Raw genomic sequence first — 19,326 nt, 5'->3', positions numbered from 1 at the left:
ATGCTTTCTCACTATTGCAGTATAGTAATACCAATTCCCTCTTAAATCTCCAAAAAAGCAAATCCATTTATGCTATTCACAACACTTATGATCAAGCTGTTATTTTAAATAAAACATGAGTCATTTGTGCACATGTAAGCAAATGTAACCTCTTTTTGCACTCCTACAAGAGAGCTGTTTGCCTTTTACAATGGCCCCAATCAAGTAGATACACCTTTAGTTGGCACTTTATCAATCAAATTCAGAAAAAGTTATCTTTCTTTCATTGTGTTGAAGTCTGAGTTTCAAGATCTGAATCTTAATATGTTGCAAATTAAATTTTCTAAAACCCTTCACTTTCTTTCTTTTTTTAAAGATTTATTTATTTTTATTGAAAGGCAGATATACAGACAGGAGGAGAGATGGAGAGGAGGGTCCCAAGGCTTTGGGCCATCTTCAACTGCGTTCCCAGGACACAAGCTGGGAGTTGGATGGGAAGCGGGGCTTCTGGGAATTAGAACCGGAGACCATATGGGATCCTGGGCATGCAAGGTGAGGACTTTTTTTTTTTTTTTTAAAGATTTATTCATTTTATTACAGCCAGATATATACAGAGGAGAGACAGAAAGGAAGATCTTCCGTCCGATGATTCACTCCCCAAGTGAGCCGCAACGGGTCGATGTGCGCCGATCCGAAGCCGGGAACCTGGAAACTCTGCCCGGTCTCCCACGCGGGTGCAGCGTCCCAATGCACCGGGCCGTCCTCAACTGCTTTCCCAGGCCACAAGCAGGGAGCTGGATGGGAAGTGGAGCGGCCGGGATTAGAACCGGTGCCCATATGGGATCCCGGGGCTTTCAAGGCGAGGACTTTAGCCGCTAGGCCACGCCGCCGGGCCCGCAAGGTGAGGACTTTAACCACGCTATTGCGCCAGGCCCCAAGCCCTTCATTTTCAAATATCAGATCCTGTGGCAAACATAAAAAAAATTCCAAGTTAGCAAGGTTGAACTTTCTTTTGGAAACTACACAATTTCAAGAAAGGATGTACCCTTGGCAAGAATTAGACAATGGCATAGCAAGGATCAGATCCTAAGTTCTGTTGAACCTTTTTTTTTTTTTTTCAAGGCTTCGTTTCTTGCTTAACAGTATATTATCTCTTTGTATGCCCGGTCATGTATTTGTAGCATCAAAGTGAATGAAAACTAATTTGATTCAATAAGTAGCAATAGATATTTTAAGTCTTCAATTAGACAAAAAGACCTATATGGCATCATTTCTAAAATACTCCAAATCCCTTATCAAACACAATTCACTCATTTGAGCTGACATTTTAAGAAACATTCTCTTTTTAACCATACCTTTGATCATTCCTTCATTCTGACTAATTAGCCTCTCCCCAGGACGCTTCCCAGTAAGTCGGCATGATGTTTTTCAAACCTGATAATTGAACAAAAAGACAGCCTCTATTTTATTATGAGGATTTGGTTGTGGAATGCTTAGAGTAAGCAGATTTTAAAACTGCTTAAAAGCTGTTAGCCTCATTTCCAATATTAATTAATTTCAGCAGCTATGAATTGCTTTTCAGGCCACAGAAAAGACAGAGATCATCCTTTAATTCTTGATTCATCTGAGAATATTGCACCAGCTGTACTACCTTTACATATCAACATCTCTGTTAAGCATATTTTCAGCTTGCTTTGCTTTCCTTTTCAAAAGCGAAGGCAGCTTCTAGCCATCTGTTCAACTGCCAATCTGTTTTTCCTCCTGATCATTCTGAGAAAAACTAACAGGCAGAAAGTCTTGCAACTCTGTACGTGTAAGATGACCTCCCTCCCAAGGCTTAGCAATGCTCCTGAACTTCTGATTGAGTTGACGTATCTCTCTCACAATTGATCAAACATAGCTTAATAAATATATACTTTTAGTGATATGAGTAACTTCAATGACACAATGGGGATGCTTTCCCCATGTTAAATATTTGAGTTTCTTTTGTATCTATCAGTATTTTTTAGGTGTTTCTTATGCATTTCAGGGTAAACTACAAACATTCCAAACATTGAAGTGGTATCATGTTACATAGCAAAGGATGCAATGACAGCATTCTTTGTTTTTTCTTTATTTTTGACAACCTTTACACAGTTAATTAGGGCAAAAAGGTTCAAGGGCTACAAGAAAGTGGGTAAGACTATTAGTTCCACATTGCTTTTTGTCATGTATCTGGGGTAAAGGGAGAGATAAAAGGAGAAGCCCCACCCAGTCTCCCACCGATCCCAGGTTCTAGTTTTTGTGCCCTCCAGTGGGAGTGGTAACCCAAGAGGGTGGTGCCCACTATTTCCCTTCAAGGTCACTCCCACTCCCAGATTATGCACTCTCCAGGTAGTTCTTGACAGAATTAGCCCCCAGTGTCAGCTTCTGCCAGCTGGTGCTGTGGCTAAACCCAAGCAACCCTCACCCACTCTAATTTTTGTTTGCACCAGTCGGAACAATCAGCCCAGCCTGGCTTTTCTGATCTAGTCCATATGAGTCCCACAGGTGTTGTAGCCCTGCCTAGTCTGGTCTGCCCCTATCCCAACTCACGTTCTCCAGTGGGAGTAGCTGTCCAGCAGGGAAGCCGCCTCCCCACGTTCCCCCTGCCGGCTCCACCCCCTCCTTCCCTGGTTCTCATGTGTGCTGGTTGGGCGCTGTGGTCACATCTGGTACAGGTCACCTAACCTTGGTATTGTGCAATGTGCACTGGTTTTTGAATGACAGCATTCTTGACAGTTCCCTTACAGAAATAGCATCTGTTATGTGTTATACTGTTTTAGCTGTGGTAAATCCCAGATCCCCAAATAAAATTTTTTGAACTACAACAAAGTATATTTTTCCTCACGTCAAGATCTGAGAAGGCTGATTCAAGACCAGTAAGGATCCTGTAAAGAGCTTCTAAAATACTGACTAATATCATAAATGGATGACTATGATTTCATAGACACCTACATTTTCTTGTCTAAGAGCACTGGTTAGCTTCTTCCATCCTGTTTGCATTGAAAACCTGTCAAGGCCATTGACACACTGGTGACCCCCCACCATTGCTGTGCCTTTGACCTGCCGACTGGGGCGCAATGAAGAGCCTGTGCAGACCTGTGGATATGGGCTTGGGGCAAAAGAGGACTAAGGTTATAGCATTAGTGGGCATGTGGGGACCCGGAAGGTTACCTCTAGGTAGGTGGAGCAAACCCGGCGATTTCTCCACGTGCTTGGTCCTGGTCGAGGTGAGAAGGGAGGTGAGAGTCCCAGGTCAGCATGCTTCCCTAATGTGCTAGTGGTGCTGGATCTTGGGTGTTTGGAGGAATAAAACACCAGGCCAGCACATGTACCAAGAGCTTGGGACTCTGGTGGATAGGGAGAGCTTCAGATTAGCACACTACCCACTGAGCTTCCAAAGGCTGGGCTGGAGTCTCTATGCACTCCTGGACACAAGGATTGTGGATTGAATGGGGAAAGGAGCAAGGGGACATGGGTTAGGGAAGACCACTATGGGAGTATTTTGCAGGTGAGGAATGACTCCTGAGGGACTCCCAATGACAAGGCCACTGTACTGGCAGATAAGCAAGGGGACTGAGACCTGGTGTTTTGGAGGGGAGAGACTGCAAGATTTTTCTGGGCCACACTCATGCATCAGCCCACATGAGAGACCTGAGCTGGGCTTGTTAGCATGGATCATTGCTGACCACCATACGCCAGCCCACATGAAGCTAGGGCTGGTGGCCTGTATGGCAGGGCTAGATCCAAGCACCTAACAGTGAGTGTAGGAACAGGGAATGGGTCACCTTAGGCTGGGCCATGACGCAAACTGGAACGGAAGAGAATCAGGTCCAGAGATAGATTCTGCGGGGCTAATTCCGTGAAATTAAAAGTTTTGCTGGTTAGCTTAAGAGTTAGGGTGGTGATGGGCCGAGCTAGGCATGACCATTGAGCCCACCAACACTAAAGGGTACTGGAGATGAAAACAGGCTGGGCAGGTTTAGGCTGCAAATCCTGCATGTGCACCCTAAAACAGGGTGTAGAGTAGGCCGGGCAGTAACATCCACCAGCTCATACAAAGGCCAGGACAGAGTGAACAGGCTATGCCAGGTAAGGGCCTAGCAACTGCTAGCATGCCTAAGAACTGGGTCTGGAAGTGGGCCTGCTGGGGGAACTTGGGGAAACTCCACTGGTGGGACACGGTTCCCACTGGTGAGCACATGGTTCATGCTGGCATGGTTTTTTTTATTATTAAATTTATTCATTAATTACATTGTGTTGTAATTACATAGAATCTGGGATTCTCCCCCCACCCTCCTCCCCATGGTGGGTTCCTCCACCCTGCTGCATAACCATAGTTCAAGTTTAGTTGAAATTTCCTCCCTGCAAGTATTTGCCAAGCATAGAGTCCAACATCCCATAGTCCAGACAAGTCCAACTACTTATTGGGAAGACCCTCTCTGTCTGAGGGAAGAGTCAGCAGAGTATCTTCCCGGTCAAATGAAAGCACTAATATACCTTCTGCAACAATTAACATAGTTATGGAATTAATTGACATGATATTGAGCAGTCAACATGTCAAACCACTTTCTGTGACCCCCCATTTTTATTTTCATTTTTTTAGCGACGTATTGGTCATCCAGTAACATGTTGTTTAAGTCCATGGTACTGAACATTTCTTTAAATTTATTCCTGTTCCTAATTTTGTTTTATGACTTTTCATTTAAGGGAATGTACAATAACTGTATAATAGAGTATCATATACAGATGTGATGATAAAATGCAGTATGAATCTCCACTTCTGCATCAAAGACGGACTCCCAATGAAACTGTTAACTGTAGCTTGACAATAAGATGCTGGACTGTCTGCCATTGTCTGTATCGGTAATGTCAATATACACTTAAATAGCAGAATGATGAACTTAATGACTGCTTATGAAGGACTATGCTATTGTGATAATATATGGAAAATTAGTGCGGAGAAGGAATTGGGAAGGGTGTAAAGGAAATCCCAGAGCCTATAGAATTGTATCACAAAATTTAATAAAGATATAGTATAAAATTTAAGGACTGTTATAGTTTGATTCCAGATTTTAGTTTCAATCAAATTGTCTCATAAGAAAATAATAGTCTAGATACTGGAGTAATGTATCCTTCCTACGGCTGTTTATCTAATTTACCTGTTTGTAATAGAAGGGTGCATTGCTTGGGCTCCGAAGTTACCTTGTATTAAGGGTTAGGTCACTTCTCCAGAGAATGCTGGATTGATTTTCAGGTAGCTAAAGCCTTAAGTAAAGCTTCAAATTTAATCATATACAATTTAAGTCCATTGCAAAAATGAAACCATTTATACCAAAAAATTTGTGGTAAACATAAGAATTCTGTTTGTTCTGATGTATTTTTATATTTATGTGATTTATACATTTTGAAACCATTAAGTAGTCATTTTACCAGGTAGTCAATATTTATTATTTTTAAAATATAAATGTAATGCTAAATATACTGTTACTTTTGTGTCACTGTTGTAAAAATCACAGGCCATATTCCATTGAACTGGATGTTCTAAATACTTATACCAAATCATTCAATCTTTGCATACTACTTTTTGTCAAATTTGTGCTTTGTTAAAAAGCATACAGTAAACATGATTTGATTTCCAGAAAAAAAATTATTCTTACTGTTCTCATCTATACATATAGAACGTATTTCTGCCATTAATCAAGACAGAATTAGCTACAACATCTTTTATATTGCTATTTTATTTGAAGAAATTACAATATATTATTTATTGGTTTATGTATTTTTCACCTACTTGATAGAAATGTTGAGGTTAATAACATTAAAGTATAATTCGTTTATCCTTAGCTCATTAAACAAAGTCTTGTTGGTTACAGATTCCATTAATATGAATCAAGTGTTTTTAATAAAATTAGTTATATATAAAATATCACTTAGAAACATCTGTTCCACTTACAATATTTCACAAGGTCAATTGCACTGACGGCGTTGATGGCCTGCTGGATGGCCATGTACACCAGGGTGTCCCACAGCCTCACAAGCTCCCTCATGGTGCTCGCCTGGTTGCCCATGGCTCGAGAGGAGTTGAGCGCCTCTGGGCTCAGGTTGTCCAGCAGCTCCCCACTTAGCCAGTCAGTCTCACACTGTCTCCACCATGCCCCACCCCAGGGGGGACACCTGTGTCACCACTTGGGGCCTGTCCGTAGCCGGTGCCACCTGCCCACCCCAATCCTGACCCCCGACCCTCTGCGAAGGGGGTACGGATGGCAGCCTAACTTCAATGTGAACAGCATGCTCAGGAACTTGGCCTTGTCTCCCACCAGCACGGTGTGGCTGATAATGGGAATCTTCTGTTTTGCCAGGGTCTCAATGGGTACATGGGATACTTTCTCCCCAACCGCTGTAATGAAGATTTCTGTAACAGGCCGGCTGGTGATGCTGCTTTCCCTAGAGTGGGGTGCGCCTGCCTGCCATGGTACACCTGCTGTGGTGCCTTACAAATTGGCCAAGTGGACTGCATCCGACAGCCCGGCTGCCTGTCTGTGTCCTGGGGGTTGGAGGGGACTTGTGTATGTGTGTGCAGCTGACTCAGAGAACTGCCCCCAATGCAATGGCGCCATCTGCTGTCCATGACTTACACCTTCTTCCCCTTCCACCAACCCGTGGTTTCCCACCCCCAACCCTGGGATCTTGCACAGTGACCAAGCCATCCTGCTTCAAAGTTAACGGAAAGGGCCCTGGCACAGTGGCCTAACCTCTCTCTGTCTCTCCTCCTCTCTGTATATCTGACTTTGCAATCAGATAAATAAATCTGGGCCCGGCGCCGTGGCTTAGTGGCTAAATTCCTCGCCTTGAATGAGGCCCTGGGATTCTGTATGGGCACTGGTTCTAATCCCTGCAGTCCCACTTCATTTCCAGTTCCCTGCCTGTGGCCTGGCAAAGCAGTCAAGGACGGACCAATGCATTGGGACCCTGCACCCATGTGGGAGACCTGGAGCATGTTCCTGACTCCTGGCTCCAGATCGGCAAAGCACCAGCTATTGCGGTTGCATGGGGAGTGAATCATCTGATGGAAGATCTTTCTCTCTTCTCTCCTCTCTGTATATCTGACTTTGCAGTAAAATAATCCTTTTTTTTAAGTTTGTAGAAAAATGGAATTCAAACATTATGTTTCTCCTGGTCTTTTTCTGTATCTCCTCAATTGCTCTGCTTTTCAAATAAGTGAATCTGTTTTAAAAATTATTGATGCTCTCCATTTTTGAAAGATTTATTTTTATTGGAAAGTCAGCTATGCAGAGAAGAGGAGAGAGGAAGAGCTTTCGTCCACTGATTCAAACTGTGTGTGGATTTCAGAAACAATTTTTTTTTTTTGGTGGAAAAATAAACTTCTCTGAGGTGGACAAGTAGCTTAGTCCAGCCCATGCCAACGGCCTGGGTTTGAGTCCCAGCTGGAGCACCTGACTCCAGCTCCCTGTGCATGTGCACCCTGGGAGGCAGCAGGTGGGGGCTGAGTGCTGGGGTCCCTGCTGCCCACAGGGGAGGCCTACAGGGAGTGCCCGGCCTCTGGCCTTGGCCTTTGGTTGGTTATTGCAGGTGTTTATGAGGGGAGGGTCCTGTGATCTGGCACTCTGTCATTCTGTCTTTCACATAAATAAATACACAGACCGGCCTCTTAGTTCCATTTTCCTAACAGGGACTGAGAGCTCACATTCTCGTGTCTCCCAGGCTCCACCCTGCCAAGCTTGGAGCATGCTGTTACGTGTGGGGAGTGGCAGAGCCTGGCTGAAAGTTATGAGGGTTGGGGAACTGGAGGGGTGGTGCCTCGGCAGGTGCAGGCCCAGAGAGCAGGTGCAGGCCCCGGTCTCCCAAGGATTAACTCCACAGCTTAGCTTGTTTCTCAGAGGGAAACAGGATGAGCAATTTTGGCCTGATACATCTAGCCACTGGCTTAACCGCAAGTTCCTGCTTCCTATTTGTCAAGTTATCTGCCAAGGGATTGGATAAACCCTGAGAGGAACTCAAGGGATTTAGGGTGGCCACTAGAGGATTGGATAAACACTGGGAGGAATTCAAGGGATTTAGGGCGGCCACTACTGGGAGGAACTCAAGGGATTTAGGGTGGCCACTACTGGGAGGAACTACAGGATTTAGGGTGGCCACTTGAGGACTGGATAAACACTGGGAGGAGCTAGGGAGAGTATAAAAGAAAGCCTGGAGTTGCAATAAAGATCAATCTATCATCGGTAGGCATTTGGAGTACTGCGTCTTGTGTTGTGTTGTCTCACTACGTTGTCTTTTTTGTAACCCTAGTCCCTCAGCTTGGCTCGGGGTACGTGGCGACGTGGGCGTTGCCAACAAGCAGGGCCTCTGCAGGTGCAGACAGGTGTGCTCCAGGGGGCAGAGCCTCAGCACGTGCAGGCCCAGGGTTCAGGGCCTCGGCAGGTGTGGTTCAGGGGCGGAGCTCAGCAGGTTCAAGCCCAGTTTGTGGAGCCTCAGCAGGTGCAGGCCTAGGGGCAGGGACTCAGCAGGGGCAGGCAGGCTCACCCCAATCCCCTAGTCCTTTGATGTGTCCATGATGTATAGGAATCTCTGGCTGTCCACGAGGCCCAGGTTCCCGGAGTGCAACCGGCCGTCCTCATCGATGGACTTCATGGTGACATCCTCCATGTCCAAATCTCAAGTAGCCCATGAAGACATGGCGGCCCCACAGGCAGACCTCGCTGATGCCATTGGCACTGTGCTGGGACACCATGGTCTTTTTTTTTTTTTTAATTTTTTTATTAATTATTATGCATTATGTGACAGTTTCATATGCTCTGGGAATCCCCCCACCCCTCCCCACACCCCTCCCCCCTGGTGGATTCCTCCACCTTGATGCAGTATTACAGTTCAAATTCCATCAAGATTCTTTCCTTGCAAACATATACCCAGCATAGAGTCCAGCTACTCATTGTCCAGATGGGTTGAACAGTTTGTTGGGGAGACCATTTCTGGTCCAAAGTCAGAGCTGGTAGCATATCATCCCAGTCAATTAAGACTCTCAATATAACATTAACAGCAATTTGTAACATTATGGAATTGACAAGGTTTTGCGTAACCAGTATGTTAAAAAAAACAAAATAAAACAAAAAAAAAAAAAAAAAAAAGAAGCAAGTTCTTAACCACAACCTATGATTATCTCATTGACATTTCAATTTTAGTTCATACACAGGACCAGCTGCTATATACCTTAAAATGTCTATAAGGTGCCATTCAGCTGTCTCGTGTCTATTTCATTTTAGTATTTAGCCATTTGTTGTGTTGAAGTATAATTTTGCTGATCTTGGCAGATTTTAGGATAATCTAGACTGGCTTGTAACTCTAACAAGACATTTGTCAGCAGTTAAGGTGCAGAACATTTTTTTTTGAGGGGGGGGTGTGCAGGAAAGTCCCCAACACCATGGTAAGGAGTGACTAATCTTTGTGTCCTACCCAGCGAGGCATTAGCCAATCCATGCCAGCTCTTTCCTGTCAGATTTCAAGCTCTACTTTTTGTTGTTTGTCTATTTATTTTAGGTTTTTTTAGTTTGTATGATTGTTTGCTATGAGGGGTTTTCAGAGCGATCCCAATGGTCATTGCGAGGGAGGGTGGGGGTCCAGAGGTGGAGCCAGGCTCGAACCAGAGAAAGCTCTCCTCCCTGGTCCAGAAGGAAGTTTATTGTTCTTCTGTTTCTGCGGACCGCTCAGGGCTTCTGGTTGTCTTTCCGATGACGTTGGTTTCTGCGCGGTAGTGTTTGGACTTCTTCCATCCCCTGCGGGAGCTCCGGTTAGGGGTGGGTGACCTCAGAGTACTCGGCCTCCGAGGGCATCCAATTCCCTGTGGCCTCCTTGGCAGTTGGGATATAGTCCTTGTTGCTCGTATTAACAGTTTGTGGTGAAGGTCTGGGAGTCTTCATGGTTGGGATCCAGGCTTTCTCCTTGCCATCTGCTCTACCCTGGAGTGCCCCCCTGCTCCACGCACATGACCTCCTGTTAAGAGGTTGTCAGGATCGCACCCGATTCCCCCCTCATGCATTGGTATAGTAGTTTTACTATTGTTTAGTGCTGCTTTGAGTCTGTTGTCTATGAATTACCAGATTTGATCATGATAGGCTATATTATACTTTTTCCTCACTCTTTTTATGGTCCTGAAAGATTTCCCTGCACTCCCCCCCATTACGGATTAACATAACGTATTGAGGGTATAGTAGGTTTTACAGTTTTTCGATGTATATCTTAAGTATTCTGACATTAATTGTTGGTTTATAGATTATATCACATTATCTTATTGTATTGGATACAGGTTGTTAGAGATTGCAATAATATTACAATATACAGGTACTATCAGGTTGTCATCTTTTCATCTCAGATTAAGGCAAACATGTGGTATTTAACCTTTTGGGATTGGTTCATTTCTCTTAGCATGATGGATTCCAGTCGGGCCCATTTGTCCACAAAGAACTGCATTTCGTTTTTTTTAATAGCTGAGTAGTATTCCATAGAGTAGATGAACCATAGCTTCCTTATCCAGTCCTCTACTGATGGGCATTTTGGCTGCTTCCAGGTTTTTGCGATTGTAGATTGTGCTGCTATGAACATTGACGTGCATGTTGGTTTCTTGAGTAGGAGATGTTTTGGATATATCCCTAGGAGTGCTATTGCTGGATCATATGGCATGTTGATTTTCAGTTGTTTGAGTATTCGCCAAACTGATTCCCATAGAGGCTGTACCCATCTGCAGTCCCACCAGCAGTGGAGAAGGGTTCCCTTTTCCCCACATCCTCGCCAACAAGTGTTGGTGGTATTACGTATGTGTGCCATCCTTACTGGAGTTAGGTGGTACCTCAAGGTTGTCTTCATTTGGATTTCCCTTATTGCCAGGGAGCTTGAGCATTTTTTCATATGCTTGTTTGCCATTTGGGTTTGTTCCTTTGTGAAATGTCTGCCCATTTCCTGTGCCCATTTCTTGAGTGGCTTGTTTGTTTTGACATTTTGGTTGTTTTGTAGTTCTTTGTATATTCTGGAAATTAGCCCTCTGTCACCTATGTCGTGCACAAAGATCTTCTCCCATTCTGTGGGTTGCTTTTTTACTTTGTTGATTGTTTCTCTAGCTGTACAGAAGCTTCTTAGTTTGATGAGGTCCCAATTGTTTATTTTGGTCTCGATTTCTACTGCATTTGGAGTCTTTTTTAGGAAGTGAGGGCCTACTCCTAAGTGTTGCAGTGTGTTTCCAACATTTTCTTCCAACAGTTTCAAGGTTTCTGGATGTAGGTTTAGGTCTTTTATCCATTTAGATCTGATCTTAGTGTATGGTGAGAGATGTGGGTCTATCTTTTTGTTTCTGCAGGCTATCAACCAGTTGTCCCAACAGCATTTATTGCACAGACCTTCCCATTTGCTTGGATTGTTGTCTGTCTTTTTGTCAAAGATTAATTGACTGTATCTATGTGAATTACTGTCTGGTGATTCTATTCTGCTCCATTGATCTTCCTCTCTATCTTTGTGCCAGTACCACGCTGTTTTGATAACCACTGCCCTATAGTATGTCCAGAGGTCTGGAACTGTGATTCCCCCTGCTAACTTCCTGTTCTTCAGGATGGTTCTGGCTATTCGTGGTTTTTTGTGCTTCCAGATGAACTTTTGGATCATTGTTTCCAGTTCCATGAAGAATGTTTTGGGCAGTTTGATTGGAATTGCGTTGAATGTATATATCGCCTTTGGCAATATAGACATTTTAATGATATTGATTTTACCTATCCAGGAGCATGGGATGTTACTCCATCTTTTGAGGTCTTCTTCAATTTCTTTTTTAAGTGGTTTGTAGTTTTCCTCAAATATGTCTCCTACATTTTTGGTTAGGTTAATTCCCAGATACCTCATACTTTTCTCTGTTATTTTGAATGGTATTTTGCTGCTTAGATCTTTTTCCAACTTGGGGTTGTTTGCATACACTATGGCTGTTGATTTTTGTTCATTAATTTTGTACCCTGCCACACTACCAAACTCTCGTATAAGTTCTAGGAGTCTCTGTGTTGAGCCTCTTGGCTCTTCTATGTAAAGAATCATGTCATCTGCGTATAGTGAGAGTTTGACTTCTTCATTTCCAATTTGGATTCCTTTGATTTCTTTTTCTTGTCTTATGGCCTCAGCAAGTACCTCTAGGACTATGTTGAATAGCAGTGGAGAAAGTGGACATCCCTGTCTTGTTCCAGTTCTTAGTGGGAAGGGTTCCAGTTTTTCTCCATTCAGTATGATGCTGGCGTTGGGTTTTTCATATATTGCTTTGATTATGTTGTGGATTTTTCCATCTATGCCTACTTTGGTTAGGGTTTTTAGCAGGAAGTGGTGTTGGATTTTGTCAAAAGCTTTTTCAGCGTCTATTGATACTATCATGTGATTCTTGTTTTTCAGTTTTTGGATGTGGTGTATCACATTTATGGATTTCCTTATGTTGAACCATCCCTGCATTCCAGGGATGAATCCTACTTGATCCGGATGAATGATCTGTCAGATGATTTTTTGAATTCTATTGGCTAGGATTTTGTTGAGTATCTTAGCATCAATGTTCATCAGAGAGATAGGTCTGTAGTTTTCTTTCTCTGTAGGATCTCTGTCTGGTTTTGGGATTAAGGTAATGTTGGCTTCATAGAATGAGTTTGGAAGGGTCGCTTCCTTTTCTATTATATTGAAGAGTTTGTAGAGGATTGGGGTTAGTTCTGTTCGGAATGTTTTGTAGAATTCTGTAGTGAAGCCGTCTGGACCTGGGCTTTTCTTTGTTGGGAGTTCTTTAATCACTGATTCAATCTCTGCTTCAGTTATGGGCTTGTTCAGGTCATTTGTTGCCTCTGGGCTAAGTTTTGGCAGGTTGTATAAATCTAAGAACTTTTCCATTTCTTGATGGTCATCTGATTTGTTGGAGTACAGTGCTTTGTAGTAATTTCTAATTATGTTCTTAATGGTTGCAATGTCTAGGGACACCATGGTCTTACAGCTGCTCAGGACCTTCAAGTAGCTGCTGGAGTCGGGAGCAAGGGAGCCACCACTCAGACACACTGGCCAAAGGCACCTGCTCCTGCAGCCCAGAGGGAAGGAGTGGGACCCGGCGCTGGGTCTCACTCCCAGTGCTTTCCTCCATGGGGTCCCACTCCCAGTGCTCTCTGGACCTGAAAGCTCAGGTTGTCTGGGCAGCTTCTTACATTTTGTGTGTTTAGGGGGGTGGGGGGTAAATCCTAGCCATAAGTACAGTCTTTAAAATGGTCATGGAAAAAAAATGCATGGTTTTCAAATTTTTTTGTACCAAAATTGTGTGTGTGTGTGTGTGTGTGTGTGTGCGTGTTGATTTGAAAGGCCAAGAAGGGCCGGGGCACAGTAGCCTAGTGGTTAAAATCCTCCTCTGGCATGCACTGGGATCTGATAGGGGCACCAATTTGTGTCCCAATTGATCTACTTCCCATCCAGCTCCCTGCCTGTGGCCTGGGAAAGCAGTCAAGGATGGCCCAAAGCTTTGGGACCCTGCACCTACATGGGAGACCCGGAAGCAGCTCTTGGCTTTGAGTTGGCTGAATTCCAGCCATTGTAGCCACTTGGGGAATGAACCAGGAGATGGAAAATTTTTCTGTCTCTTCTCCTTTCTGTATATCTGACATTCCAATAATTTTTTTTTAAATTTGTCTTTTTTAAGGCAGAGAGAACAAACAAGGATTTTTACATCTGGTGGTTCACTTCCCCAAAGCCTGCAGTAGCCAGAAGAGCACTACACTGAAGCCAGGAGCTCAAAGCTGCACATCCTGGTTCTCTGAGTGGGCTACAGGCCCCCCACTGCCGCCCCGATTACTGGTGCCAACCCTTCTACTTGGCAGGGTGTGCACAGCAGGGAGCTGGAGTCAGAAGCCAGGCTGGGGCTTGAACACCAACCCTACATCTCATGTCCTATTATGCTTGTAAACACCTGCCCCTTTTGCCGCCCCCCCCCCAAACTTGCCTACAGTTCCACACATCCAGGAAGCCTTGGAGGGGATGGGTGTTTGGTCTGGGCATTGTTGGTGCCAGAAAAGGCTGTGGTGATTTTGCCTTGGTGGGACATTTATTTAAATAGTTTGAATGTGTCTTTTCCCCCTCTTTCCTCCTCCCTCTACCCAATAAAACACTTCCCAAGCCTGATGGGAGCTAGGAGGCTGCAGGTCGGACTAGCTACCATGAAGTCATCCCACAGTCAGGCTGGCCTGTAATCCAGGACAACCCCGTGCCCTTGCAGCAGGTTCTCGCATGGAGGTGACATGTGAAGTCGGGGCTGGAGATCAGAGATGTTTCCCCTGCAACTCACAGCCCCCAGGGACCGCCACCCCCATGTGCAGCTGCTTGTGCCCTACTCCTTGATGCAGCACATCTGTCCTCCAGAATCGTGAGTCAGCCATTTGGTGGTTCTTGGTATTAGATGACTTGTCCAGGGCCCCTGTGTGGAGGGGGGAGCTTTTCACTGCCACTAGGGGCTCCCATGTCCATGGTTTGAGGCCCAGCTGCTCTGCTGACCCGTCTCCCTACTGGTATCCACCCTGGAGGGCAGCAGGTGCCTGGCTCCAGGAATTGCCTGCTACACCCATGGGGATTCCAGATGGAGATCCTGGGCCCTAGCTCTGGTCTTGTGGGTGTTTGGGAGGTGAGACAGCCAATATGAAGTTCTCTCTCTCTGCCTTTCATATAAAGACATAGATCTTGAAAGCATACTGGAGGTAGAGGTTGGCATCCGTGCCTTTTATGCCCTACCAGGAAATGTCTTATCTACAGGGAAGGCATGCCCTTTGGTTTCCAAGGAATGTGAGTGGGCCTTTGGGTTCCTACCAAAACAGCCCAAGTGGGGGACGACAGATTGGACGGGGTTAAAGTCAAGGGCAGCAGGTGATTTTGCCTCATTGGGAAGATTTAACTGGCAGTCAGATTCTCTAGCCAGATCCTGGATGACTGGAGAAGCCCGAGTCTGGGAGAGCAGCTAGGCCAGGAGGTGGCGGCTGGGAGGAGTTGGTGAGAGACAGGTTCTGATTCCTGGTCCTGGGAGAAGGCCAGGGAGGAGTCAGGCAGGGGTCTGAGGTGGGGCATCCCAGGGATGGGGTGTTGAGGCTGTCCTGTTGGGTGTGGGGAGGATCATGCAAGGGGCAGTGGGATGGAGGACTGGGCAGGGCATTGCAGCTGGCCCCCGGCCATTGGGCTCTGAGAGGCTGGGCTTCCACCGGTGGGAGATGTGGGCACATGGAAGCTAATGCAGGCCTTGCCGAGACTGGGGGAGCCACGCCCACCCACCTGGGAGCCTGGCACCTGAGAAGGTGGTAGTTGTGCTAGGTGGGCACCTTGTGGGGTCCTGAGTTCTCACTCAGGCCGTGCATCTCGCCAATGGGAATATCCAAACTGAAGAAGAATTCGGAAGTCTCCAAGAACAGTGACGCATCCCCACTGATGAAGTAATGGCAGTGGTCCAGGCCCAGCCAGCTCCTGACCTTGCTGAACACCAGGGCCTTGGCCATGCAGTAGCTCATGATGGTATTGTGTTTCCTTGGAATGAGATGGGGCCCAGGAGAGGTCGGTTGCCACTATGGTGGGAGGCCAGGCTTGGGTACCTGGGCAGGCTGGACTTCCTCCCCTCCCATCATCCTCCACACAGCCTACCCCATCATCTTCCTCGTGTTGACCCTGAGTCCTGTGTTCTTGGCCCACGAGAACACATTCTTCTTCAGGCTCGAGAACTTACGCACACTCTGACTTATTGTCTCTTGCATCTTCTCCCAGATGTGGGGCACCCCAAGAAAGGCCATGGGCTTCACCTCCTGAAGTGTGCCGATCAGCGAGCCCTGCATGTGGGGCCACAACCATGGGTCTCTCCCCGCCCTCCCTCCCGCTACACAGCATGCAGGATGGCCCTCTCTTGGCTGCCTGGGTGAGGGCCCTGGGGTAGGCCAATCCGATGCTTGCATTTGCTCTAGAGATCAGGTGAAGGGCGGTCACCCATGAGGTGTTCCAGGGACACATGCCACACGAGTGCTTTTCATCAGCATCCCTTGCGGGACGAGGGCATTCAGCTGACCCTGGGAGGCCACCTGTGCAGGGGAATACTACACAACTGTCTAAAGGGATCTGATTCCTCCTCAGTCAGAACTGGCTTGCGGATCCCAGATCACCCCTGCCCAAACCCAGATCATACCAATCAACAAGCTGCTGTTGACTCACACAGAGAAGTGAGGACCCAGGCTGACTTAGGTGGTGTTGCAAGGGGACAGAAATCAAAAGGCTTAGGTGCTTGAATTTTTAAGTTTTCTGTTGGTGAGGTAAGCACCTTCATTCACCCCATATCAAATGCGCTGCTGCTGCTGAGATGGCTCCAGGAGAAGAACTGTCTAAAGCCAGCACGGCCACATCTGTGTGGCACCAGAACACACACAGACCCAGGGGTCAGCAGGGCAAGGTCCCAGACCCCAGCATGAAGCCAAACCTTCCAATAAGATTGCCCAGGTGCCAGTGGCAGGAAGCATACCTCCACTGCAAAAAGAAAACAAAATGACAAAAGCAGGTTGGCTCAGAGCCTGGCCTCTCAGCAAGCACAGGAAGTAACTCACAGGTGCACCGCAAACCTGAATGGAAGAGCTAACGCTAAACACCACCGGCTGAAGACAGAAGACAATCAATCTGACCTGGAGGAGGTGAGGGTTTCTAAAAGGAGATGTCCAACTCAAGAAAGGATGAAGACGTTCCTGGGGGGATGGCGCTGTGGCCTGACAGGTGAAGCTGAACCCAGCAACATGGGCTTCCCGCACAAGCGTTAGGCCATGGCCTGGCTGCTGCACCTCCTCTAACTCAGCTCCCTGAGAATGTGCCAGGGAAAAGCAGTGGAGCATGGCCCAGGCACTGGGACCACTGCACCCACATGGAAGGCCGGAGGAAGCTCTGGCTCCCAGCTTTGTCCGGACAAAGTCCTGCCCATTGTGGCCATTTGGGCAGTGGATAGAAGATCCATCTCTATAACTCTGACTTTTAAATAAATAGCAATCAGGGCCTGGTGTGGTAGCCTAGCAAATAAAGTGTTCATCTTGAATGTGCCAGGATCCCATATGGGCACCGGTTCTATTCCCAGTGGCCTTGCTTCTCATCCAGCTCCCTGCCTGTGGCCTGGGAAAGCAGTCAAGGATGGCACAAAGCCTTGGGACCCTGCACCTGCATGGGAGACCTGAAAGAAGTTCCTGGCTCCTGGCTTAGAATTGACTCAGTTCCAGCCATTGCGGTCACTTGGGGAGTGAACCATTGGATGGAGAATCTTCCTCTCTGTGTCTCCTCCTCTCTGTATATCTGGCTTTCCAATAAAAATAAATCTTAAAAAAAACATAGCAATAGATTGAAATTAAACATGAAGTACTGTGCTCTTCCAACAGCTGTGAGAAAAGCAGAAGGCAAGCACCAAGCCAGGAAAAGGATCTGCAAAGGATGTGTGGCCAGAGTGTGCAGAGAGCCCTGGAGACCCAACAAGAAGATGGGACCAACAGCCAGAGAGGAACCTGGGCAGGTCTCAACAGAGCATGGTCAAGGTGCCCACCATGCCACTTGTCATGGAGGAGATCAGCGCCACCTCCTACTGTGACGAAGGACAGCAGGTGCAGGGGAGCATGTGGAGAGGCTGGAATGTCTCCCACCCACTTATTGTGGGGGATGGGAGATGGTACTGTTCATCTGAAGAGAGCCTGGAAGTCTCTTCATATGTGGACCACGCCTCTGTCTCCCCCTCCTGACCCCTTTACTAGGCAATGTAGAACTGATTGGGGTTGATGGGAAATATGGGACAACTTCTCAGGCCCTGTCGGTGATGGTGTGAGTGAACATGTGCGTGTGTGTGTGTGTGTGTGTGTGTGTGTGTGTGTGTGTGAATATCCACAAGGGGAACATTCACGGAGAACCCACAGTGTGTCCACATGCAGCTGATGGGCATCAGGGTGCATGGGAGCCAAGAACTCAGTCTGCCAGTACTTAGAGCAGGGTCAGGAGCCTTCTAGAAGTATAGAAGTATAGACGCCCCCGGGTTTAACCTGTGGGAGTGACCGATGAAGGACCTTGATGGACACAGTCATTCCCCTTGACAACTCGGGTGACCCAGGGACGTGGGAGGGTCTGTGTGAGAGGGAGGCAGGGGTCAGAGTGGTGGAAGAGAGAAAGAGGGAGTGCTGACTGGAAGGTACAACTGCTGGCTTGAGGAGAGAGGGAGGGAGGAAGGGAGAGAGGAGCCCTCCTCAGGAAGGCGGGAAGATGGAGGGGGACTCCGGGGACCCCTTGGTGGGAGCCCTGTGAGGCCCACACTGTACCATCACTGCAACGTGTTCTCCTCCTCCACGTAGGTGCTGGGACTGCAGGACCCCTTGAGATGAAGACCAGACATGCAGGGAACACCTGTGATGTCATGACGACAGTAGCCCTTGGGATGCCCACAGCCCTCCCAAATCCCAGAAGAGGAGAACAAGGGACCAGCCAGCAAAGCCACTTGTTTGAGGTCCCACCGCAAAGTCTCAACTCAAAGTCATGACTCAGCCTGCCTTTCGCCTTACATCCACAGGCTCTCTGTTCATTCAGCCACGTGAGCTGGTGTCCCATGGTGACCTCCAACTTGCCCTTTCTGCCTGAGCAGTGAACAGTGAGGTCTGCCTTGAGTCTTTTCGCTGTTGCTGTTACTTTTCAATGCCAAGCCAAGCTTCTCCCAGCATCCTGCTGCCAGGTCCTGAGTGGTGGGGGTAGGGGTGATGACACCTCACTTTCACTTTTGGGGGATGCACCTTACCCAGCTAAGATGGAGCCAAGTGCAGCTATGAACCACTACATGGAGTTGAAACCCAGGATGCCAACTGCATGGAAGTGCTGCAGACCCAGCTGCAAGGCAAGAGAGCGGCCAACAGATAGGTAGCAGGTGTATGGCCATGCCCTCATACCTGTCACCTCCACCCACTTCTGGGCCACTTCAGCGCAAAGCTAGCCAGGGACCATTTAAAAAGCATCCGTCCCTTTAGAACTTAACACCAGCAGTATAAACAGTCTGTCTACCTTCTTGATTGATGAGGGTATTTTTCCTAAGATTATTTTTATTTATGTATTTGAAAGACATAGAGACACACACACACACACACACACACACACACACACACAGAGAGAGAGAGAGAGAGAGAGAGAGAGAGAGAGAGGTATTCAATCTGCTGGTTCACTCCCCAAATGGCTGCAATGGCCTGGCCTGAGCCACATTGGAGCCAGGAGCCCAGATCTCCTTCCGGGCCTCCCTGAGGCCATCTGCTT

At 46.9% G+C, this 19,326-nt stretch overlaps 1 pseudogene; it reads right to left on the bottom strand.

The window, feature by feature from the left end:
* LOC101518038 (long-chain-fatty-acid--CoA ligase ACSBG2-like) overlaps nt 1-19,326 on the bottom strand; it is a 71,919-nt pseudogene that overhangs the window by 33,784 nt on the left and 18,809 nt on the right.

The sequence above is a fragment of the Ochotona princeps genome, chromosome Y (assembly GCF_030435755.1).
Source record: "Ochotona princeps isolate mOchPri1 chromosome Y, mOchPri1.hap1, whole genome shotgun sequence".
Lineage (NCBI taxonomy): Eukaryota > Metazoa > Chordata > Mammalia > Lagomorpha > Ochotonidae > Ochotona > Ochotona princeps.
Note: the sequence above shows the minus strand (reverse complement) of the source record. Positions and strands in the feature narration are given on the sequence as shown.